The sequence below is a fragment of the Sinocyclocheilus anshuiensis genome, unplaced genomic scaffold, assembly GCF_001515605.1.
Source record: "Sinocyclocheilus anshuiensis isolate Anshui unplaced genomic scaffold, SAMN03320099.WGS_v1.1 scaffold640, whole genome shotgun sequence".
In the NCBI taxonomy this organism is placed as follows: domain Eukaryota; kingdom Metazoa; phylum Chordata; class Actinopteri; order Cypriniformes; family Cyprinidae; genus Sinocyclocheilus; species Sinocyclocheilus anshuiensis.
Genome location: NW_015554127.1, coordinates 778,289 through 805,267, shown reverse-complemented (window position 1 = coordinate 805,267; position 26,979 = coordinate 778,289). Strand labels below are relative to the sequence as shown.

General features: G+C 35.6%; 1 protein-coding gene across 1 annotated transcript in view; it reads right to left on the bottom strand.

Annotated features, from left to right (window-relative positions):
- The window catches only part of LOC107670182 (teneurin-2-like), a 613,574-nt gene that overhangs the window by 506,791 nt on the left and 79,804 nt on the right, over positions 1 to 26,979 (bottom strand). Inside the window, exon 3 of the mRNA XM_016462702.1 lies at positions 13,651 to 13,701. The gene's annotated coding sequence lies outside the window, so the exon portion shown is untranslated. The remainder of the gene's footprint in view (positions 1 to 13,650; positions 13,702 to 26,979) is intronic.

Genomic DNA, 26,979 nt, shown 5'->3' with positions numbered 1-26,979 from the left:
CTGGTAGAGTAGACTACAATGCCGGCTGTTCTGACTCACAGATTGTAAGTACGTTTTTTTATATTTAAAGAGTTTTTATATTTTATATTTTTTATATTTAAAGCGAGTTTTTTGGGCAGTGTAGAGTAGCGCTTGTTGTTTGTCATTTCTCCGATCACAAATGCAGACATGGTTTTATGTTTACGCGGTAAAAAGACAGTATAAGTCATTATAATCCGTAATTATTTCCCATTGGATGCAACAAATGCCTGGTTTATAATGGGTTTTATTGGTTTTGTCTCGTCGCTCCGGCCGGGACACGGCATCACAATATGGTAAGGAACGTAACATTTCCGTCACACACTTGAGGTATTTGGCCAATCACAACGCACTGGATAGCTGGCCAATCAGAGCACACCTTGCTTTTCAGACCGATGAGCTTTGTAAAAATCGACGCGTTTCAGAAAGGCGGGGCATAGAAGAGAAACAATAATGTACAGTATGTGGAAAATAATGTGTTTTGAACCTTAAACCGCATAAACACATTTCATTACACCAAATACACAAAATAATGTTCTTTTTAGCAACATCATATGACCCCTTTAACAAAAATGTAGATAAACTAGTCAGAAATACGTTAGAAATAAGTTACCAATTTGATTAAAAAAAAAAGTACTTTTGTTGATGAACTAAATCACTGAATTTGCCAAAGTTTTTCAGGTTAGTGCCATCAATTCTATGAAAGACATGTGAACTATATAGAGAAGTGAACTATATCCATGAACAGAACAATGTTATTGTTATCTAAAACTATTAAAAAACCTTAATTGAAATAAAGCAGAAACAACATAAAATATAAATATTAGATGAAAAAACAAATTAATTAAAAATACTTAAAAGCTAAATATAACAATAATAAATAAATAAATAAATAAATACAAAAGGCAAAATATAACAAGAACGAAAATACAAAAATAAAGCTCATTCAAAATAATAATAAATATACTATTTATAATAGCATATAAATAACACTAAAATAACACGATCCGAACTGTATAATTGGTTTATGTGCTGAATCATGCATACGAAAAGGGTTTTGGATGATGCCTATACACATTTTCAGCTACCTTTACAGTGTTTTCTGTGTTGATCACCGCACCATTATTTAAGTCAAAAAGTTTCTAGCTAAAGGTCTGGCTACATGAGACTAGAATGAACCAGAGTGAACCCGTTGGTTTCTCATGCATAAAAAGACAAGCAAAAGTGAACTACACTCCCCACCGAACCGCAAACTGACTGATATAAAAAAGTGCCTATCATCTGAAGGGATGTCAAAGAATAATTGATGGGCCTGTCTTTGATAAAAATCTATCTCATATGGTTATGCTATTAAGATAAAAAAAGAGAAAACTCCGCTCCAAACAATAACTCTCAAGCTGTAACATCAGCTGGTGTGTGCAAAAAGCAAATGCAGTACTCTTTAAGGCACAACACTTTCATAAATGAAATGGTCATGGTGAGTGCAGATTGGGAAATGAGTGCATTAGAGTTAGCTATTTACTGTCGGTTATCTGTCATCTGTCATCTCACCTACAAACCCTCCACCGACTAAACTAGAGTCATTTACTCTGCCTGTTATGCAGAAATAATTTCACTCAAACATGATGGCAGTTATGCAAATAACTACAAATAGAAACAGCTATGCTAACATAGGACAGGCATGACTGAATTATGCAAACAAGACTTTAGAAAACAATTGCGGAATTGATTACAACTGAGTGATGCAGCCATATCAGTGGACTAAAATATGTCTTTTTAGTAGGGGTGGGAATCATTAGTCACCTCACGATCCGATCCGATTCCGATTCTGGGAGTCACGATCCGATTCCAGAATGATTCTTTATCTACTTTTTCCCCCCTTATATCCTTACATAAGTAATTAAGTACTTTTTAAAATAATTACAAATTGAAAAAAATTATTAAAACAGTTGTAGCCTATAAGATTTTTAAACTAATATAACTTCAAAACATACAAGCAAGTAGCAAATAATAAAGAGGAGCATAGAAACATATAACAAACAACAAACAAAGAGTGTTTTCAGTATTTAAGATTATCTGAACGTTTTCCATTCAAAAACCGTGAGTGATTTTTCTTCATCCTTACTGTTGTTTTTTACTATGACATCATAGACAGCGGGAGAATGAATGAGAGAGACACGCAGGAGCAGCAGAATGAAAACGCTACAATGGAGGTGCAGGTGGAGCAGGCAGAGGCGACGGCAGAAGAGGATGATTTTGATGAAATTGTTGTACATTATGAAGAAATGAAAGATCCTCCTCCTCCTCCTCCGGAAGGCGTTGGTCTGCAGTTTCAACACACACACAGCTCCCTCACACTGCGCCATGCGTTAAAGGTCAGTAGTAGGGGTGGGAATCTTTAGTCACCTCACTATCCAATCCGATTCTGATTCTGGGAGTCACGATCTGATTCCAGAACAATTCTTGATCTACTTTTTCCCCCCCTTATTAATTAATTAGTTTGCCGACTTGAGAATCTTAAAATCCTTACATTTACATATCCTTACATAAGTAATTAAGTACTTTTAAAAAAATAATTAAAACAGTTGTATGTTAAGAATTTTAAGCTAATATAACTTCAAAACATACAAGCAAGTAGCAAACAATAAAGAGGAGCATAGAAACATATTACAAACAAAGAGTGCTTTCAGTATTTAAGATTATCTGAACGTTTTCCATTCAAGAACTGTGAGTGATTTTTCTTCATCTTTACTGTTGTTTTTTTACTATGACATCATAGACAGCAGGAGATCTATTAAGCTGCATTCACGCACGAATCTCTTTTGTAATATTAGAAGTAATGTAATTGGAAGTAATTCCAAACCACATAAATGGTGACTTCGTAGAGCATTTTTAAGGAAAATACAGACGGGCGAGACCGCACACTTCAAGTGTAACATCAAACAAAGCGCGCGTCTCTCACAGCACACCCGGTGCAATGAAGCCCACGAATGTCCTTGTAATTCCCTTTATGACAGATTATTTTACGGAAGGTTCAAGTGGTGTATGTGTGTGAGGAATTGGAAGCAAGTTTCTAAAGCAAACTCAGCGTCATCACGCATCTGGTTAAAAACTAAGCTTAGAATCGATCCAGAATCGTTGGAGAGAGAATCGCGATGCATCGATGGATTGATTTTTTCTCCCACCCCTACTTTTTAGACATGAAGGCCATAGTGTTGAGATGACATGACATGCTGAATACTGCTCATTGCTCAATACTCTTATTTTTGGACACTTTAAGTTTACAGAGTAAAATAATACTGAATCACAAATAAAGCAGCAAAGCACATTTTTAGAATGGCATCTAGAAATCAAAAGCATCTGCGCAATGCTGAACTCATGTCAAAATAAGTCCAAGACAAGTGTTCCATCAGCCACAAAACAAATAAAATGTTACTTAGTGTCTTTTCAAACAGAATAAGCTTCAGAATGAATGAATGAAAATTTCTTCCAGAATAGGCTTTAAAATGAATGAATGAATGAATACTTCAAAGATTAGGCTTCAAAACAAATAATAAAAAAAATAAAAGGACATCCGAAGGAGTTTATTAGTGTATTTTAAACAAAACAAAAGCAAAACATACAACTAAAATAAAATAAAATAAAAATAAGGGCACCATTATTACTTTCCCCCTCCCTTTGGTAGTTCAGTAGAGTGATATTAATAGAGAACCATTACATGACCTTTACCAAGAAAACAGACATTCAGCTGTTCTTTACAAGAATCACTGAAGGCATGCATTTCTATATTGGGCAGATGTAATAACTTATTTCAGAGCTGTGCTTAATAGCTTCTGTTTTTTTTCTAAGAGCCATTATAATCAGCACAGTCCCTGCAGACATTATCCTCAAGGCACATCCTTCTCCCTGATGTACCACGAAATCTCTGGAGAGAGACTAACAGATGGGAAGTGTTTATGCTCCCTCTTAATCAAATTAAACACACTTTAATTTTCTTAATCATGGATTAAGCATCTGAAAGGCCTCTGTGCGATATCTTTATTATAAAATTTTGGTTAAATGTTTTGATTAGTGGATGCACTGAAGTGTTGAATTATGGTAAATTGGGGTTTGGTAAATCGCGGTATCCCTTTTGAGTTCCTCTGTCTCGCTGATAATCCCTCCTCTTTCAGTGCTCGGGGTCGAGCTTTCCTAGCCCACTGCACTCTGGTGTCCCTCCTTCCTCATGTTTGCAGTCGATCTCTCGTGTTGTTCAGACATCTCTTCTATCTGCCTTCTCATGGAAACTCTTGACCCTGCTTCTGTGCTGGCTCCAGAGCATTCAATTACTGCAAAACCTCTAATTACTGATCTTACATAGATCAATTGTTCATCCCAGAGTGTAGTGCCCACAGCACAGTTCCTCGAGGTCTAACATTGAAAAAGTGTGCTGAACACAGCAGATAAGAGTGAGTTCTTTCTACATTGAATAAGTTAGTTCAACCATGAACTTGAAAATGAGAAGGCTAGTTCTACATTTGTACTCAATTCAAGCATATAGAAATGAATACTCTATCTTACAAGTAAAAATTACTTAGGATAGTTATATTTACGGTGAATCCTTGACTTCAGATCTCATCGTAGAAGAATGTTGCAAAGGAATAAAATCAAATAAAATACACTTAACCTTACAATGCTGGCGTTAACAGTTTATAAGAGATATGAATAATTAATAAGGTTGCATGTTTTCGCTGTATTTTTTACTTTGTTATTGTTGAATTTGTTGTTACATTTTGTGGTAACACTTTACAATAAGGTTCAATTAGTAAATGTTAGTTAATGTATTAACTAACACGAATGAACAATGAACAATACATTTATTACAGCATTTATTAATCTTTGTTAATGTTAGTTAATGAAAATACAGTCGTTTATTGTTAGTTCATGTTATTTCACAGTGCATTAAATAATGTTAACAAGCACAACTTCTGATTTTAACAATGCATTAGTAAATATTGAAATTAAGATTAACTAAGATTAATAAATGCTGTAGAAGTATTGTTCATTAGTTCATGTTAACTAAAGTAGTTAACTAACGTTAACTAATGAAACTTATTGTAAAAGTGTTACCTATTTAGTAACTGTTACCAAGTTTCATCACATCAGATTTGTAGGTAAAGTTTACAACACTTTACAATAATTTTCCATTAGTCAATTAGATAACTAATTATATAATAAGTGATTGAACATTAAATACAATCATTAACATGAATTTAGAAAAAAACTTCCAAGGCATTTATTAATTCTTACTTAATTTACTAATACATTATTAAAATCAAACATTGTATCCGTTAATAGTATTTAATGGATTTGAGATAACACTAACACTAGTAGTATTTTTATTTACTAACATTAACAAAGAATAATAAAAACCAATACATGTATTGCTCATTGTTAGTTAATGCATTAACCAGTGGAATCTTATTGACTGTTAATTTATTCACTCACTTTTAATTTTATATTATTGGAGAATAAAAAAACGTTTAATTTGAATCTTGTAATTTCTTCAGTGTAATCATCAAAGACAACAGACCAAAAAGTATAATTTACTGTCTTCAGCAAGTTTTTGCATACAGACAGTGAAATTCATATGTATAACATTAAGTAAAACATTGTGTCATAACATGGAATAAAGTAAGTGAGAAAAATACAATACATGAATGTTGCATAGATGGACATGATCAACTTTAAAAATACATTTCAAGCAGATCATTTTGAGAGCTAATTGCATGCCGTCTTGTCTGTTACAAAATAAACGATAACAACAATGCAAATTAAACTTGCAAAAAGTGAAATCATGCAAGCTTACAAATGATCAAAGCCCAGAACACCCACATTCTGATAAACTAGTAGAGTGCAAAACTGGCACATCCAGACATCACAACGAGCCAATACAAATCCACTGTTCACTCAGACAGCTTCCCTGATTATAATGAGGATAAAAGGAAACATTTCTTTGCAGTACAGTCTTAGTCATAAACCTTTATTCCATTTTTTCTACACTGGGTTCCTTGGAAATATTTACTTTAATTTCTAATTCATCAAATGAGTACATATAAAAAATTCACTTAATATTTCATGCTCCAACTATCTTATTCAGTCTAGAAATTCAGAAGCAAACCTATTTGATTAAGAAACAGGATCTACCAAAGTTCTTCCTCATTTATTCCCAAGATAGAAGCTTTAATCTGCCGTTTGATATTTCTAAGCAGCAGCACCTGCTTTCTCCAGCACTTATTTTGCAACTTCTTCTGAAAAAACCCAGACACATGCAAATAAAAAGACCCTAATTAAAGAAAGACAGAGAAAACGATTTCTTTTAGCGTCTACCCCCGACTCCCGAGAGACCGGTTGAGAGAAGATGCCCGAACGCCTCCCAACATCTGCAGTGTAATTAAAACAGTACTGTCTGGCCATCTTAAATATGAAATGAAACAACTAATCAAGCTTTGCAGGGTCCTGAATAACCCAGCTGCTTAATAAGAATTTCATTATGAAAGATAAAACAGAAAGTGCCCCACAGTGCTCACACAGTTTTTTTTTCTCATTTGAATAAGAGATGTCCTGAGACAACCTCTTACCAAACAGTTACGGGCCATCGTCTGTTGAGCGAGAGGCTAAATCCTCTGTAATCACTGCTGCAATATCAGCATTATACTGTAATCTCATTATGCCGCAAAGTTATCACTGACCTTCTCACACTCTAATCAAGAGATATACAGTCATTATACTAATTAAAACTCTAGCTGAGAGTTCTTTGCGCAATTAGCAAAACTTTCACCTGAGAGACGAGGTTTCCGACGCTGGAAAAGCACTTATTTGTATTAAAAGTCAAAAACTCTGAGGCTGTTCATCTCCACAAGTCAAAAGTCCAGTTGCACTTCTCTAATAGGACTGACAAATGAATTGTCAGAAAAATGGCTGTCGGCTCTCTTCCAGCATGCTTGGGGGGAGGGTAAAAGTAAATTTGAAAAAAACTGCATACATTTTACATATCGGACAACTGTCACGGACCACTAGCAAGTCATTCCCTTAGCCTCTGATGGAAAGGCACTTTTGCTGAGCGATCTCACATGGATCATGTCACGTATTGGCACTTGTCATTTAATAATACCGCGTTTATGTCAAGCCTGAGGACATAAATCAAAGGTGAGGGCAAGCGTGGAGCATTATGGAGTCTCTGCATTAGGTAATGGCCAGCTGCTCTTTAATGCGCTCACAGACGCCATCAAGATCCTTAATATGAAAAAGGAACCCCTCAAAAGTCCTTAATAGTATAAAGAGATGGACTAAAAGTGACTGACAATTTACAAGCTGAGATTTTGCATTTGTTTATTGCTACACTGGACAAAAGAGGCAAACGTACTGCACTCAACAGGAACATATGTACTGGATGCTAAATGTTCTAAAAAGTTGTTTAGGAGGAGCTAGGGCTGGACGATATGGCCAAAATTTATATCACGATATATTTCTTAATTTCGGTCGATACGATATAATTCCGATATCGATATGAACACTATTAAAAAAAAAAAGCCTAATAAAAACTGCCAAGAACTGCCAGATGTCTGTACCTAAAAACTTCTGAAAAATTTTCCAAGTCTATGAAACCTCCTCCTATAAAACTATATAATATTTAAGAAAAAAAACAGCACAAATAAATTAATGTTTACCTTATATCAAACTATAAGCTGACATACACTACCAGTCAAAAGTTTTTGAACAGTAAGATTTTTAATGTTTTTTAAAGAATTCTCTTCTGCTCACCAAGCCTGCATTTATTTGATCCAAAATACAGCAAAAACAGTAACATTTTGATTTTTTTTTACTATTTAAAATAACTGTTTTCTGTTTGAAAATATTTTAAAATGTGATTTATTCCTGTGATTTCCAAGCTGAATTTTTGCATCATTACTCCAGTCACATGGTCCTTCAGAAATCATTCTAATATGCTGATTTGCTGCTCAAAAACATTTATTATTATGTTGAAAACAAATGAATAGATTTTTTTTTCAGGTTCCTTTGATGAATAGAAAGTTCAGAAGAACAGCATTTATCTGAAATAGAAATCTTTTGTAACATTATAATCTTTTTGATCAAGTTACAGCATCCTTGCTAAATACAAGTATTATAAATAAAATAAAATTGCAGCGCTAAATAAAATTTCTAGAATTTCTTTCCCAAAAAAAAAAATTACAAATTATACCGACTCCAAGCTTTTGAATGGAATAGTGTATAATGTTAAGTATTCATTTCTGAAATTTCATAATTTAATAATAAATATATAATAATTTAAATATACTGACTCCAAGCTTTTGAATGTTATAGTGCATGTTACAAAAGCTTTTTATTTCAGATATATGTTGATCTTTGGATCTTTATATTCAACAAAGAATCCTGAAAAATATTCTCAACTGTTTTAAATATTGATAATCAGCATATTAGAATGATTTCTGAAGATTTAAAATAACTCAAAAGGTTACTGTTTTTGCTGTACTTTGGATCAAATAAATGCAGGCTTGGTGAGCAGAAGAGAATTCTTAAAAAAAAAAGAAAAAAAACCTTAGTTCCAAAGATTTAGACTCGTAGTGTAGGCTGATTATACTTATAGATTGAAACAAATGTGCTTCAGCCAGGATAAAGAATATGAAAAGTGCTCTGAGTTGCTGCAGAAAACAATCAAATTGAGCAACAACAAAAACATGTTGCTGGAGACGGGCTTATTATTGAAAATGCAAACTCATTCTCTGCCAGGAGGAGGCACTTTTAAAGTGTGAAAACTAGCGGTTTCTCCAGTAATGGCTGTAATCAAAGCAGCTCCGCTCATGAACGCTACTTTATCAGATCAAATGAAAATGCCATCGAAACTTTTCTGAAGACAGTCGGTTCCCTTCAGAGATACATTCATATAAAACACCCGCGCCACGTTTTGATTTTGAAACGTGCAGTGCTCATGTTTATTCAACGAAGTCAAACGCCACAAATAAATCAATGTATGGGAAACACTGGTAATGTTTATCGAAATATCGGAAATGTGTTTAAAAATTATATCACCGTTATTGAAAAACATTATATCGCGATACATAGCCTATTGATATTGAATTATTATCCAGCCCTAGGAGGAGCTTGTTCATCTAATCACAACATAGGGATATTAGTGTCTCCTTACCATACTTTCATAATAATTCCATCATTTGTCCAACAACTTAACAAATTTATGAACTTCTTTTAATTAAAGAGTTCACAGGGAGATCTTTGTCTCCCTTTACACCTGGTAATCCATATCCTGATAATATCTGGAATGATTTGATTACACTTATACACACACAAAATGAAAACTGCACATATTACTTTAAAGGTTGTCAACATAAAATATTTCCATTTACAGAATTTTAAAGACATTGACATATGATTCAAAATGCTTTCCATCATTTAGACAGATAGTCAAGTTCTAGTGATATAAATGTCACATTAAAAATATGAGTCTATGAGTATATATAAAAATATGAGTTTAAAAGACTTGGGTAAAAATACAAAAAATGCAGTAAAAATATTTTAATGTTTAATATAAACAAATGACACATTAAAAATATGAATTGTTATACTATTTTACTACCAGTTTTAAAAATTATGAAAAACATTATGAAAAAAAATGCACAATGTTAAAAATAAAAAAAATGCCACATTAAAAGTACGAATAGTTATACTATTTTACTGACAGTTTAAAAGATTTTGGGAAAAATACAAAAAAAAGCATTACAATTTTTTTAATTTTAAATAAATTAGGAAATTAAGGAAATTAATACTTTTAGTCACAAAAGATGCAGCAAATTAATCTAAAGTGGCAGTAAAGACTTTTATATTGTTACACACACACATACACATACACACATATATATATATATATATATATATATATATTATATATTTCAACAAACGCTATTCCTTTAAACTTTCTATTACAGCTTACTAATGCATTACAGTTTCCACATAAATATTAAGCAGTGTTTTCAACATTGATATAATAATAAATATTTCTTGAGCAGCGAATCGGCATATTAGAATGATTTCTAATATTACATATATTGTGCTGACCCCAAAGTTTGGAACTGAAGTGTATTTCTTGTGATCCAATCACAATGTATTTCAGGCTTTTAATGTGGTTAAAGTATGTTATAGGTGGGTTTTAAAGCTTTAGATCTCCATTACTGGCCACATCAGAATTTCATAATTCTGCCAAGTGAAGAACATGAACATACATCATACACAAGCTCAGAGAGTCATTCTCACCTATGGCATGTAAAAACATACTACTTACAAAGCAGCCTTTTAGCTGCGAGACTACACTAGTTGAATAACAGAAGCAAACATCACAGCTGACCAGACTAAGTTCCCCAAGTACACCTTTTAACATGCAAAACTCGTTTTAAGAGCTGCTGAAAAAAGGAGTCCCACAGAGCGAGCCGCTGTTTCTCATTAGGTTTGCGACTGAGTCGTCGGCGAGACCAGATCCTGACACGCGTCACATCCAATCACATTACTGGCCCGTGACGGACTGAATAATGAATGAAAAGATATTCCACAGTCTGACCCAGATGGATGTGTTTTCCTTACCTTCCAAAAAACAGCTTAACGCATGAAGAGACTAGAAGTGGGTTAACGCAATAGCCAATTTAATAGGTAAAACACAATCAACATGCATGCCAAAAAATGAGAGCCATCCAAATGGCTTTAAAACCATGAGGAGCATCATTATGACAGGGTGAAATGATCTAGATTTTACAAAAGAGCTTGTAAGGCCATGAAGAATGAGTAATCTGCATTGTACGCAGGGTGCCCGAGCTGCCACATGCAGTCACCACCCAGTAATAACAGTCTGATGCATTTTTGCAATCTGCTGCCCACTCAGGTTAGTAAACATTACTCACAGTGCAAAAGCTCATCACACACGAGCACAAGCACACAGATGAAGCTGGACGCAGAGATGTGCAGAGGACTGTTGTTTGCCTCTCATAAATGCAGGTTCATAAACAAAACTAGATTTAAAGGGCACGGCGGAGAGAAACGTCTGCACACGGGCACCTGAAGAGCAATCAAGATGCAGGTATATTTCAGGTTGATGTAGTATGACAAGAGAATTGGTTGTGCTGTGAATGGGGCTAAGGTTAACATTCCTCCTCTGCATTTAAAGAGCCGGTGTAAAATGCATCTAAAATGGAGGCCTGGGACAGACAAGGTGAACATTCATCATGGCATACAGCCACACTCACTGATCTGCATATACACGCGTTCGAACGCACCGCTCCCTCTCGTGTTCCAATTCCTTCTGCCAGGCCAATACATCATTGCACTCCCAAACTAAATGAGGCAATCGCTCAAAATTATTTGCATATAAACTAATGAAACATTGCAAAGTTAAACTCTCTTGAATGTTAATTACAAATGTAATGCACAATTTGCTGATTAATGTTTCATTGCATCTTGTGAGGGACGGTGGAACTTGGGGAACAGCACTGCAGCTGTACGCTAAACAGAGGAAGGTTTTTACGCTCCAGTTCAACATGTACTGCTTCAATATGAAAATAATATGATTCCTATTTTGTTTCCCTTCTGTGTGTGTGTATAGGAAGAGAAATAGGTATTAATGGAACATAAAATTAATAGGTATTAGGTATTAATAATGGAATATAAAATTAATAGGTATTAAAGGAATACACTCAAAAATGAAAATTTGCTAAAAAAAAAATAAAACAAAATGCACCCTCAGGCCATCCAAGATGTAGATGAGTTTGTTTCATTATCAGAACAGATTTGGAGAAATGTAACATTACATCACTTGCTCACCAATGGATCCTCTGCAGTGAATGGGTGCCGTCAGAATGAGAGCTCAAACAGCTAATAAAAACATCACAATAATCCACACCACTCCAGTCCATCAATTAATGTCTTCTGAAGCGAAAAGCTGTGTGTTTGTAAGAAACAAATCCATCATTAATACATATTTAACTTCCAACCGTTGTTTCTGGCTCAAATACGAGTTCTCCATCCATAATATTGCTTTCTCCAGTGAAAAAGTTGTCTTGTCTGAATCAGAAGTGAAATATGCACAGATCAAGCACCATTTACAAACAAAAACTGTCCAAAATAGTTCTAAACAAATATGTTGGTGGATTTTGATGTGAGAGGACAACAGAGGATGGACTTTTTCACTGGAGGAAGTGTTATTATGGATTATGTTTTTGTATTTTGGCCAGAAGCAATGGTTTAAAGTTAAATGCCTTGACAAGAACAAGACAAGAAAACAAGACAAGAATTTTACAGCAAATTTTCATTTTTGGGTGAACTATTCCTTTAAGTGTGCTAATGAGTTCAGACATTTAACTTTGTCATTATGATAACTGATAACCAAAAATATGATATATGATAATCACGTGTATATATTTTCTGAATTCCGTCTACATTCTTGCCCAGAAATGTTTGTTTTAAGAATACAGTTTAGTTGGCATCCTGCTCATTGGCTGTTGGCACAGAATGAGAATTTGCATAAGGAGGAAGAGGGTCATCTGGCACTGCTGCATGTAGAGCAGAAAGAGGCACTGACGTCAATAATGCATGATCAATCTATTAATCCTTATTAATTATTCATGCTCTCAAAACTAGACAGGAAGGCAAGGTGTGAAATGAATGTCATCGTGTTTTGTTTTTTTTGGCCGAACAGACACTATTTTTATTCTATTTCATCACTCAACCCAGGTTTCTGAAGCCTGTCGTAATCACTTTAGCTGGCAGCTGGAATACCTGGCGTGATCCTCTCTGACCTTTTTTTTTTGCATAGAGAATTTGTATAGATAGATAATTTGCATTGATAGATGTCTTAAGGCAGATAATCACCCAAGTTCCCTAGTACAAATGAAGTGAATACAAGTGAATGTTCTGAGTGCAAAATTTCTTCATCCACACAATCATCACTGAACATCTGGTGTACACACAAAATTATGCTCAATAGCCAGTAAATTTTACGTATAATTAATTTAGTCTGTACCGATGTCAACAGACACACAGCACCAGAATAATTAAACAAGCAGTTCAGAAGATATGCTGCTGAACAAAAACAGAGGTTACACCAAAATATAATAAAGTTCGTGAGATCTACAACACCTGAACCTTATTGCTTTAAACTTGCATAAAATGTTATGAATGGAGCTTGGTATCCAAAACATGCCAATTCACTAAAACAAGTTACCAACAATGATTTAAAAATCCTTAAAAACTGCATATAGAATGCAACTTGGGGTTAGCCGTACAACTTGGAAACTTATCTTCAACTTGGAAACTTTTAAAACGCCATTCCCTGTTAAGCAAATAAAATGCATCTGTGAGAAACAGTTGCTTCATTAGATAATAATAAACCCAGCAAATGATAAAACCTGTAAATAAAGCAGGAAAAAAGGTAGCCGTTTCATTCTGTTGTATGTCATCATCGGAGCGTCGAACAACAGAATGTTGTGCAATATGGCGGAATAAATAAGAATATCCCACATTCGACTTGGACACTGTTGGGCACAAACACGAAAAGAGAATTACAAAAACTCTCACCAGTTACAGGAACGATGAGGCCTCCTGTCTCCACACACATAAGGACCCCACCTACAATTAAAAGTACAGCAAAGACTTAGAAATAGTGTTATAGGACATATTATTTTGATTTTTGTTGTCATTGTTTTGACACAGAACACATTTTCCAGCTGAGCACGTTTGGAAACCATTGGTATTACCCTCAAGTAGAAACAAAGGCCTGAACAGATTTTATACCACACATCTGTTGTGAATAAGAATGGGCCGTGTTCTTATTCTGTGTACTAGAAGTGTGTGTAATGCATTCGTGTGTTCCTCTGCTTGACTGACTAACTGACTGATGGATTGATTGGCAGTGGCAGGCCTGACTTATTCATTTGGGGCTAGAGGCAGGTTGTCAGGCTGGTTCATTGGGGTTCTGGGAGAGTGCTGGTCCTGCGTCTGGCCCTGGAGGGAGGCTGGTCCACTCAGGCATAGCCGAGCAATGGGAGACTGCAGCTGTTCTCCCTGGTGTTGACCAATTTTTATCCCACTGCCTGTTCTGGACCCTGACAGACCGGTCACAGTCTTCTACGCCCGGCTACACGCAAACCTTTGCCACCACAATACAAAACTGCTCACACAAACACACATTATCACACACATGCAAAGTCACAGAGGAAAGAACAAGGTATTACTTAAGTGTATGAGAGATTCTCTTCTTTTCACACTGTAGCCTTTGGTTTCAAACCACGGTATTAATGTGAGAACACTATCGACACTGTTTAACCCTTGATTTTTTCCCTCTATTGCAAACACACTATCTTAATATGCAAAGACAGATGAAGAATCAGAGCTGTTTCTAAGGAGATAAGTAGAAAAGACAGAAATCACCTACTTTATATAATAAGCTAATCAAAAGCAGTTCATGTAGTGCTGTGGTTCTCAAACTGAGGTACGCGTACCCCTGGGGGTACGTGAGGTGACGGAGGGGGTACGCGAACACAATTCTGTGGTTGTGATGTAACATTAAATGCTAACCTATTTATTTTGTAAACTAAGATTTGTACTGAACTTGTGTCATGAGATTCACGTAAAACAGCATTCACATAAAAATTATACAAATGTTATACTACCATGGTACTCAAGGTGGTTGTCAAGATGACTGGCAATGCTCTACTATAGGCTACATCAGTGGTTCTCAAACTGGGATACGCGTACCCCTGGGGGTAAGTGAGATGACCGAGGGGGGTACGCGAGCAAAATTCTGAGTTTTGGCATTCATTTAATTCTACCCCAACTTAAAGTAACATTAAAACCGAACATGTATTTCTGACAACCAAAATGCCGCTTCTAATGTAAAAACAGGAAAATGTTTCTGATGTAAACGGTCAAATACATGATATAAATAAATAATAAATAATAATTCCAACGAAATCCGTATCATCTGGTGTGCGTCTCCAAGCAACATACAACCGTGTTTCATTAGTGAACGAATCTGCGGCTTTGAACGATTTGGAGAGTCAGTGATTAATAACCCATTCATAACTACAGCATTTTGCTTTGTTAATGAATGAATGAATGAATGAAAGACGCAACGCCTGGCTCATTAAGACAGCGACTTGCCTCCACCTATTGGCGGTTTTATTTTTAAATCTACAAGTATCACTTCGATTTGCCATAATTTATTGCTTTATTTTTTATATTAATAATACACTTAATGGAATGTTAAGAATATGACATAAAATATGACATAAGATACAATTAATAAGGATAGAAAATCTTTGCCTCTATAAATTAAAAAATGCACCTGTAAATCAATTTAAGGGGGCGAATAATGTCCTTTAATAGAAAAGGTGTAACTGCGGTCTAAGTGGAAGAGAGGGGGTATGCAGAAGAATTTTAAATGCCCCAGGGGGTACGCCGCTGTAAAAAGTTTGAGAACCACTGTAGTGTATGCACAAGATAACTGATGCATTGATTGGTAAATAATTGTATCACTGTCACTGTAATTCTTCCAAAAAATTTTAATTTATCTAGAAAGTGTAATGTCTAAGTATTTTGGTCAATATACTGTTTAGTCAGTATGTTTCATTTAAGTTCATCTAACCGTTTTTCAGCTAATATGGCTTAAAAGAGCTGTCAGTTAGCAAGAACTTAAAATAATATACTTATATTAACAAGTTTACATTTACATTTTTTAATGGTTTGAAAGAAGTCTCTTATGCTCACCAAGACTGCATTTTTTATCGAAAACAATAAAACAAATTGTGAATAGAAAGTTCATTTTTTTTCAGCATTTATTTGAAATATGACTTTTTTTCTTGTAACAATGTAAAAGTCTTCATTGAATTCAACCAATGACACTGGTTCTGTTATCGGCATGCTCTAATGCTTAAGCTACTGCAATGCTAATACCGTTTTATTGAATTCACTAAAAATGGTCTAATTTGATTTGTTAAAGAAAGAAAAAATTGATTTGTTAAAAAAAAATATTTCCTCAGACACTTTCTGGACATTATAACAAAACCATAAGTTATGTAGGCGACAACAAATTACACTAATCTCAAAACATGAATCAAATGAGCTCAAATGTCGGGGCATGTCAAAACATCTCAAGGGCCCCAAAATCACCTCAGACCCCAGGGGGTTAAAAAAATGGCAGGAAAAGGTATAAAGAAGTGATTAAAAAACAGGTATAAATACCATGTTATGCATGGTTAGGTTTTGAATCTGAGTTGCAGTCTATACTGAAAGTGGCCAGATAAAAACACAGTGTATCACAAAATAATACACAAATAACATAAGATGTCACAGTATTTTAACAGTATAAAATAAAAGTGAAAGTGGGAGCATCTGAGGGTTCGGTGCCTTGCTCAAGGACACCTCAGTCGTGGTATTGAAGGTGAAAGAGAGTGCTGTTCATTTCCTCCCCCCACCTACAATCCCTGCCGGTACTAAGGCTCAAACCCGCAACCTTCCGGTTACTAGTCCGACTCTCTAACCATTAGGCCACGATTACCTAAATGTGATAAGTCTACCATTACTTTGTAAATTCCCATACACTCTCAGAAAAAAAGGTACAAAAGCTGTCACTGGAGCGGTACCCTTTCAAAAGATATTAATATGTACCATTAAGAAAAAAAAAACACCAGGGCTCCAGACTCATTCTTCCCACTGGTCGCTCTTTTGCGACTAACTTTCTTAGTTGGTCGCACGAGCACATGATTTGGTCACTACATATATATTTTTTTTTTGTTGTTTGTTTGTTTTGTTTTGTTTTTGCGCTACAACACGGGATTAATCAATGTATGCTGATGAACTTTTATCATAGCTTATAGTTAAATGGAAATGAAAGTGGTTAACACTCAACCCGTTCTTTTTCATCAGTAATATTATTTGTGATTTGAATTTTGTGAATGGAAGTTCCTCTTTTGCTATGTTATAAGCCGGACTTCGGGTGCTTTCACTTTCGAATTCGCGATCTTGTTGTCACGTTTTACAAGAAAAGCTAATTGTCTCTGGTTTAAGAAGCGGTCTTTTACTTTAGCTTGAAAACCATCCATCATTTCCTCAACATTCGCATCATTTTTGCTGTGCGCACCTTTGCACTCGTGCTGACGCGGCGAGTATAAACCAGGCTCAAGCGCTGCGCAGTTCAAACGAGTAGCACAGTTTCGTTATGCTTTCAGTTTCGTTTGCCGTTTCTCATAAAAACAGAGACTGACTGGATGCACCGTTAACGAAATCGCCTATGCATTAATTTTAAATATAATTATATTAAAATTTTGCAGTCGCACCAGCAGGAAAAATGGTCACAAAATGTGACTATTTGGTCGCAGTCTGGAGCCCTGCACACACACACGGCACAGAACATGGCAAGGAAAACGTGCAATGGCAAAGGATGAGAGTTGGAGGATGGGGAAGAACTGTCATCACGGAGACAAACTGAGATGTAATTAATAAAATAATGTTAGCGCCATCCTCCATTTCCCGTTTCATGGCAGAAACAAGAGGGAGCAACACTTAGCTCCACACTGCTGCCTTCATAATCTATTCTCTCTGATTGTCCCTGATTCTCTCTCTTTCTTTCCCCTTCATTGCTCGACAAGCCATCGTTAACAAGCTCAACCAGCCGCTAATACATCAACTGCTTCTCCTTGTCAGGCCGGTCACTTGGCCACATCACACGCAATTACGCCACTTTGCACAAGGCCCGTTTTGCATATAAGAAATACATCACAAACCACGCTCCCCACAATCTTTGATTCTCTTTGAAAAACGTGAGCCGGGATCTGGTGGAAAGAGCTTCAATGCCAGGGCATAAAGGTATCTTCTGTGTATGACCGCTTATTTTTGATGCGTGTGAAATTCCATCTGTTTGGTACGTGTTTAAGTGTGCATTCAAAGATAACAAGCGGGAGGAAAAAACAGAGCCTTGACGCTTATGCATACATAGCGAATATCCAATGGTGGCACGGCATCGCATTTCTGTCTGGTTTTCAAAGGAAGTAATAAATATTTAAATATGCATAGAACTGACAGGCTAACCTATAAAGAATCTGAATGAATAATAAGAGTCGGCTCCTTTGTTGCAAACTTTTCTTGACACCGCCACGCAAATCAGAAGAAATAAAGGGAAGGAAGAGAGGAATGTGAAGAAATTGAGCAGGAAGCCGAGAGTTTGAAATTAAAGAATTAGTCAGACAAAGGGACTGACAAGAAATCAAATTTATAGGTTAAAAGAAAAGATAGGACACAGTGGTGGAGAAACTTCTGAAGCATTATTTCAAGCTGATCCAACATGCCTCGGTCCACGCCATTTAACCGCTGAGATGCTGAATGGGCTACAACAGTCCTTGGGATTGTTTGCTGCTTGTTTTCTCTTTGACTGGTCTCTTTGAAGTATGCAGCTTCAAATGAAGCAGCACAGGTCATATTCACTTATTTTCAAATTGCAAATATTTACAGCAGCAATTTAAAGGCTTTGAGAAGCTCATTTGTTTGTGGGGTTTGTGTGTAGTTAGATTCCACAACCCACATATTCCCTCAAGCAGGTTTACATAGTTTTCAAGCTTTCTTCGTGGGACTTTTTTAGCAACAACACACAAATGTTAGCAAATGCTTATTAGTTAGTCTGGCCAACAGCTGGGTAGGGAAAAGATGGGTTGTGTTTTATTTAGCAGATGCTTTTCATCCAGAGAATCTTACTGGAGAAACCTGGGGTTTGATTGAAAATGCATTAGCAACTGTGCTATTTTTCAGTGGCTAGACCTGTTGTGCCACAGTAATAGGACATGGAGACAGTACTGATTAGATAAAAAGAGATAAAAGATTAGAAAAAAGGGTCACACTTTATTTCAATGTCCAATTCTCACTATTAAGCAACTATTAACTATGATTTTTGCCCCAATGAACTCCTAATTTGCTGCTTATTAATAGTTAGTGGGGTAGTTGTTAAGATTATGATTAAGGGATCTAAAATATGGTCATGCAGAATAAGCCATTAATATGTGCTTTATAAGTACTAATGAACAGCCATTATGAGTGTGATATGCATGCTAATAAACAACTAGTTAATAGTGAGAATTGGTCCTTAAATTAAAGTGTTGCCGAAAAGACAGTGTAACACAGAATAATAGCAAACATAAGTAGATATAATAGATGAAATAGTGTTTTATAAAATAAAAATACATTTAATAAAACAAACAAATATTAATAAAATAAAAATCACAAAATAATAAAAAAAAATCTCTTTATAAAAAATATAATTATTATAAAATATAAATATAATACATAAAACATACAATTAATAAAATTTAATTTAGTAATTTCTTCAAAGACCAAACATTTGAATATTATTGCAATCTCAATTTTTGCTTCAAGTCTTTGATTTATCCATTTGTTTCAATTTAAAAAATGGCCTCAATTTTTTTTTTTATCAAAATGACATAACTGGATCTTCTAGTAAAAACGACAGACTTCGCAATAGACGTATGCAGAACTTTTCCAATCGTGCTTAAGCCCAGCTCCTGCAAGCTCACGTTCATCTGCCTTCACTTTTAAGCACAATGTCCACTTCTCAAAATCCACTCACCGATGCACAGAACCAATTCCCCACCCAACCTACACTCAGATGTACGTCACAATATGTAAGAAAAGATCTATCACTACTTTGGTTCGAAGAGAAGAAACTCCAAGATAGGTTGGAATGTTCTACATCTCTAAGCACATGAATGGCTGATATCGCTTGGCTTTGATCAATGCAGATGAAAGACAAAAAAACAAGGTCACAAGAACATGAATGCATGCATGCTGGCACATGGAATGCTACTATCTCGTTCAGGAACATATGGGAGCACCTCAAATCTCTGAGTGCCAGAGGTTCTGCTGGATCCGATAAAGAACAGAGTTCACCAAGCCTCACTGTGACTAATGACCAAGCAAGCCCACCCCCCTCCTCCCAGCGCTTATATCAGCTCCTATGACATTTAAAGCAGTAAATGCCAGTGGCTGCTGGTGAGGAGGGAAGGATATCTAATGGAAAGCAAAGGAGGCAGCGCAGCTGATTCAATCATAACGGCTAATAAAGCCCCTCATCATGGGTCGCTAATATCATAGGTGCTCAATCCACACCAAATGAGACCCGGAGAGATCACAATAACACAAACACACACACAGAGAGCTGATCTTGGATCAGCTAATCGGCACAGTCCAATGACTCTGCACTAGGGCAAGCAAAGGCTTCGGTCCAGAGTCACAAACACAAGCTCGTGGCTTTCCAAAAACTCCAAATTAGGAAGCTCAGATAGGGCTTCTTCATCTTGGAAACAGCTTGCCCTCCCATTTCTCCTCCCATGTCGCTCTACCTCCCTGCCTACTGATGGAATAAATCATGGTGGCACGATAGTTTTAATGGCTTTTTAATGAGTCTAATGTTTTCTGTTTTAATGAACTTCTTACATCAGCTTTAATCATTTTGAAGGAATGAGAAATGATTGAGGAATGGCCTACATTCATTTAATTTACTGTTCAATCTGCCCAGCAGTCTCTTCCAACCAGAAACAACAGAGCGAGAGGGGGGGAACAGGATGACAAAGGAACTTGTCTGGTCTGATCTGCAGAGGCAAACAAGTGTAATTTACGACGCAACATTAAAGGTTTGTTGTTTCTTCCTTATCACCAATTAAATAGCTTTGTCGTGACCCATTGATTTGGGTTAAAATCCCACAAAATAAAGTGTGGCTTAGAGCATCAATGCGTTAATCAATCTAGACAACTGCTTGTTCCTCTGGTATGAGTATGTCAATCACATTGAAAAACACCGGGGATCGGGCTGACGGGGATGGAGAGCCCTGGATATGAATGGATAAGATGCTGTCAACTGATTTAGACTCGGCATTAATTCTTCAGGCACCTGCCTGTCCACCATGCATTTCATTTAGAGGAGGCAAAACTAATAAACACCTGTCATCCTAAGTGTTATCATTAGTATAACACAATTTACATTTATCCAATTGTATTCAGTTTAATTTGCAGCAAACATGTGTGCATGTCTGTATAGAAGCCTTCCAGCATGTGTTACCTCAAAGAGCTGAGTCGTTGATTCGTTTATTACAGTCTCAGAGCTTTAAAAGCATGGGACGGTGATACGCTTTATTATTATGGCCCCCCAAAAAATAAAGGTCTATGAAAAAAAAAAAAAAAAAAAGATCCTGGCACATTCTCTGCTGAATTCCATAAACCATGAATCATCTGAATGCCATAAACACAGATAAAGGGTTAAACAAAAAGAGAACTAAAAATAAAAGACAAATGTAATCTTCAGTAAGCTTGTTTTCTTATATAGTGAGGGGCTTTGATTTGATTGCTTGATCAGTCTGTAGCTGTTTTAATAGGGCAACAAACTTCAAAGCTATCCTCATTAGCCTCCAACACTCCTCATCACAGCACTGTTGAATATTTAAGACTTAAGATCAATGATTTCTTTTCTCACTTGCATGATATACACATTACAATTAGTCTTTCCCTCCTCACAGCCAGTGCCACCACCAACAGTTTTAATTTCAAACTTCAAGATTTCCCTCTTTATATGCAAAATTGGACCTTAAATCTGCTTGAAAGGTGAATGGTTGTATAAAGTCCTTAATTACCATTATGTTCAAAAGTATAAAAAAATTAATCCCTTACTGATCCAGAAGGCATTTGCCATTTAGCCACCCAACAGGAAAGTGCATTATCTCTACACACAGGATGTAGAAAATTCAATATCCAGACGCCACCAGAACACCACCTATCAAGGATTAAGGTTCCCTAATGAATTAACATGACTCACTTGCACCCTGTCTGTCTCGCCAAGCTTTTTTTTTTTTTACGTGAGCGCATCAAATGACATAAAAAGTTATACATAACCAGTCACTATGTCTAACTTTAACTGTTCAAACGTGTGGGGTCAGTGAGGTATTTTCAGTTATATTCATTCAATTTATCAAAAGTGGCAGTAAAGAAATGTATAATCTTACAAAAAATTTTGTTTCAAATAAATGTTGTTCTTTTGAACTTTTTATTCATCAAATAATCCTGAAAAAAATGTATCACAAATGTATCACTATGTTTCTTGATCAGCAAATCAGCATATTAGAATGATTTCTGAAGTATCATGTGAGACTGAAGACTGGAGTAATGATGCTGAAAATTCATCTTTGCATCACAGGAATAAATTACATAAAAAAAAAACATTAAAATAGAAAAAAAAGTGTTAAATTGTAATGTTTTAAATTAATGTTTTTACTGTAAATAAATGCAGCCTGGGAGATGATAAAAGTCTTCTTTCAAATGCATAAGAAAATTCGGTCACATTTTAGTTTGTGGAACAATTCTCACTATTAACTATTAACTACGAATTTTGCCTCAAACTCCTAATTTGCTGCTTATAAATAGTTAGTAAGGTAGTTGTTATATCACTATGTTTCTTGATCAGCAAATCAGCATATTAGAATGATTTCTGAAGTATCATGTGAGACTGAAGACTGGAGTAATGATGCTGAAAATTCATCTTTGCATCACAGGAATAAATTACATAAAAAAAAAACATTAAAATAGAAAAAAAAGTGTTAAATTGTAATGTTTTAAATTAATGTTTTTACTGTAAATAAATGCAGCCTGGGAGATGATAAAAGTCTTCTTTCAAATGCATAAGAAAATTCGGTCACATTTTAGTTTGTGGAACAATTCTCACTATTAACTATTAACTACGAATTTTGCCTCAAACTCCTAATTTGCTGCTTATAAATAGTTAGTAAGGTAGTTGTTAAGTTTAGGTATGGGATAGGATTAAAGGATCTAAAATATGATCATCCAGAATAAAGCATTCTTATGTGCTTTAGAAGTGCTAATAAACAGCCAATATGCTTTTAATAAGCATGCTTATAGCAACAATATTGAGAATTAGCGAATTATCAAAAATTCTTACCCACCACAGACTTCTGAATGGTAAATATGACATTTCAATGGTAGTGTATGTGTGTGTACATATTTATAAAAATATATAATAAAAATAAAACAAAATCTATAAAATAGCAGGCTTTATACTATATGAAAACCACTATGGCACAAAGGCATTCAATTTTGAGGGGTATTGAGGTATTCAAGCTTTCCCCAGTTGTTGTGTGAAATGATGGTTCTTCAGATTATGTGGATTTTGCTGGAAAATTTGATTTTTCTTTTTTTTTTTGCTTAAAGCATTAATATTAAGTCAACCTGCATTCATACTGTTTCCATCTTTATCCATCATTATAACTTTGCTGAAGGCCAAACCAAGGACAAGCCAGCAATCGGGTACAAGTGCAAATCCCAATTTCAGCTGAAGGTTTTTATAGGGATGCTCTCATCCCCTGTGGCTGCAATTGCTTTGTGTTACTTTAAATGTTTGTCCTTTATGGATGTGGCTGCAAGGTTCAGCTCCACTACCCATATAACACATCACTGCAATCCTTATAGGAAAAGCTGAGGGATGTTTAATGACCCAGCACTGTATCTCTCAGTGGCTACTGACCAGATGAAGGTGATTAACACTGACATGCACACACAAATACACATTAAAATACACAAACATTTAGTGACACAAGCAGCACTCTGTTTGTGCACGTGTAAGTGTGAGCTGTATCTCACTTTCAGCTGCCATGATTACAGTGTGTGCAGGTCAGCGCTCCCACTCAGAGCAAACAATTTACATTTCCATTTGTTTTCCCAGAACCACAGCCCAGAGACGGGGACGAGGCCTCTCCGAAGCAGCTCAAAGGGTTTGATTACCATGCTGCATAAACATTGCAGTAACTTTGTGCACTGAAAGAAAAATAAATGAGAAAAACAAAATAAATGAAAGAAGATGTTTCAGCTGAGCTGCAGTGTGACGGTCATGCGGTATATTTATCGGCTTTGCCTAGCACTGATAGGACCACACTATTTCTATCTCAAAGCACTGACGACACGACAAGGAATACCTTAACTTCAAATGTGAAATGTATGTATTTCAGTTCAATCAATATACCAGAACTACAAGGGGGAAGTCGTGGCCTAATGGTTAGAGAGGTGTGTGTGTTCACTGCTGTGTGTGTGCACTTTGGATGGGATAAATGCAGAGCACTAATTCCAAGTATGGGTCACCATACTTGGCCACATGTCACTTCACTTTCACTTTCAAAACTTAACTTTTCCAATATGTTTACTTACAAGTTAGTAATGCCAGACGTGATCACAAACCACAAATATCAGACTTAATGCTGTTTTATGTTTCATATCATTTTCATGTAAATTGCTACCGGATAAAAGCCACAATTATATATATTGTGTATATTTTACACATATATAATGCTTATTAATACGGTAGTTAGTAGGGTAGTTAAGGTAGTTAAGTTTACGTATTGGGTAGGATTAGGGATGTACAATATGGTCATGTAGAATAATTGCTTAATATGTACTAATAAAAAGCCCATATGTTAGGCATGCTAATAAGCAACTAGTTAATACTGAGAATTGGTCCACATACTAAAGTGTTACCATATTATAAATAATTGTAAGAGAGACGACGGGGTGTGTCAACCGCAGAAAAAAAAGGCCCAAAGATGTTTTGAACAGTATAAGCACCACTGCTCTAAATGTACTGGCAGATGGAAGCGTAAAAATGAAGTGATGTGATGAAGTCAAACATTCATAGAGTTTATTCCCAGAAGTGCAAAAATGAAGGTTTCCCACTGGTGTGTCATTGGTATTTACAGTGAAAGTCCAAAAATAGATTAAAAAAAAAAATTACAAAATTAAAAAAAATACATAATAAATTAACCTTAAAAAAATTTCAAAAGTTATATACAAACAAACTTTTGGCTATGCCAATAAACTGACCCAAAAGACAGCAATTCCGTTTCATAACTACACTTCAAATCACAATACGAGTTTCCTAACAACTCTGAGAGGCCATCTTAAAACGGCAAAGCCCCTCTTACTTGCACTAAACCATCTGGAAATTAAAGGTAAAGACAAATAAATATGCTTTAACAGCAACTGTTATAATAATACAAAAAAAAAAATATATATATATATATAATTTTGTTTTTACAGTGAAAATAACTGCCTGTAATTATATAAGTTTTTACATTATTTATTTTCCTTCAAAATAAAATTTGTAATATTGTGATTTGCTGTAAGCTTGTCCCCATGAAAAAAATGAATAGGAATAATATTTTCACAATCAAGATTGATGTCATTGCACTCTATCATGATGAGTTTTAGCTGTGTGCAGTTACTTACTTTCCATATGGTCTGACATTTAGAATCCACATGGTGGACATTATAATTTTCTTTATTTTAGATAGAAAAGGGAACCTGCGTTTTACCTATTAAGAACTAAATAGCAGGGGAAAAATCTTAACAACTTAGCAACCACAATGTCATAGCAAGTGTAGTATGCCAGTATGAGATAGTAGGTTTGAGTGTCAGTGAATAAATGAGTGTGTGAGCGACTGGAGGAATGAGTGAATGAGAGCAATAGTTACTGTAAATAGTGACTAAGGCAGGTATTGGGGTCTGATTGGAGAGATGGGATTGCGAAGGGTTATTTAGAGAGCTGCCAAAGCCTGTCACTCCTCATCGTTGTTCAATTACACTCCTCACCTGCAGCACCCACCGAAACAGCTCATCTTTTTAAATCATGAATGTCGCTGAAATACAATTTCACTTTGACTACGGGCCACTCCACCTGTCGTTATGCTGGCGGTACTTGCTTTGTGGAGCAGAAGTGATTTTAAAAGAGAGAGAAAGAAATGGAGAATACCTTCTCTACAGGCCTATTCAACCTCAACAATGAGTCTCCTTCTGACTGTGTAAGAGTGATCAGATTGCATGCAGAAAATACAATGTTTGAGAAAGAGAAAACCAAGAATGAAAACCCTCAAATCTAGTACACCCTAATAAAATGTCCCGAAGACATGGAAACAGGGCAGGCACATACAGAAAAGCCAGTACACAGTAGTAATGTCTGATTCATGAACAAATCCTTGTTTTAAATCATTTCTTATTGCTCAAAGGGTTAGTTCACCCAAAAAATGAAAATTCTGTCATCATGTACTCACCCTCAAGTTGTTCCAAACCTGTATCAGTTTCTTTCTTCTGCTGAACATAAAAGATATTTTCAAGAATGTTGGTAACCAAACAGTTGACGGTAGCCATTGACTTCCATATTATTTTTTCCCCATACTACAGAAAGTCAATTGCTACCATCAACTGTCTGGTTTGCAGGGGTGTGAAGTAACGAATTACAAATACTCACGTTAGAGTAATTAAGTAGTTTTTATCAGTAATTGTACTTTGAGTAGTTTAAAAATTGTGTACTTTTACTTGAGTACATTTTAAGTGATGTATCGGTACTTTTACTCGCTATTTTCCTCCGTTTGTGGTCGTTACATGCTTATTTTAATTTAATTTTTATAGATCAATGTGATTGGATAGATAGTAATAGGTCTCGTGACTTTCGTCAAATCAAATTGTGCATAGAAAACTTTAACCGCCAACTGTTTATCATGGCTGCTGGAAGCGCATTCTTCAAGCATCAATTCAGTCGCATCTTCCTCTAACTTAATATGTTAAGGTAAATTTTGGATTTCTGCTTACTAAATGATTTGTATATATGCTTGCCTATCTACACGGCCTGAAATTTGGTGTGAGGTTGCGGGTATTGCATACAGTGTTAACTCCCGCAAGTGCACAGTGAGAGTACACAAATTGAGGACCAAATCTGCACCTTATTGATGACCCATGGCATTAATATACTGCATCTGTGCCAGCACGTGATGTAATAAAACTGCAGCTCGTTAATAA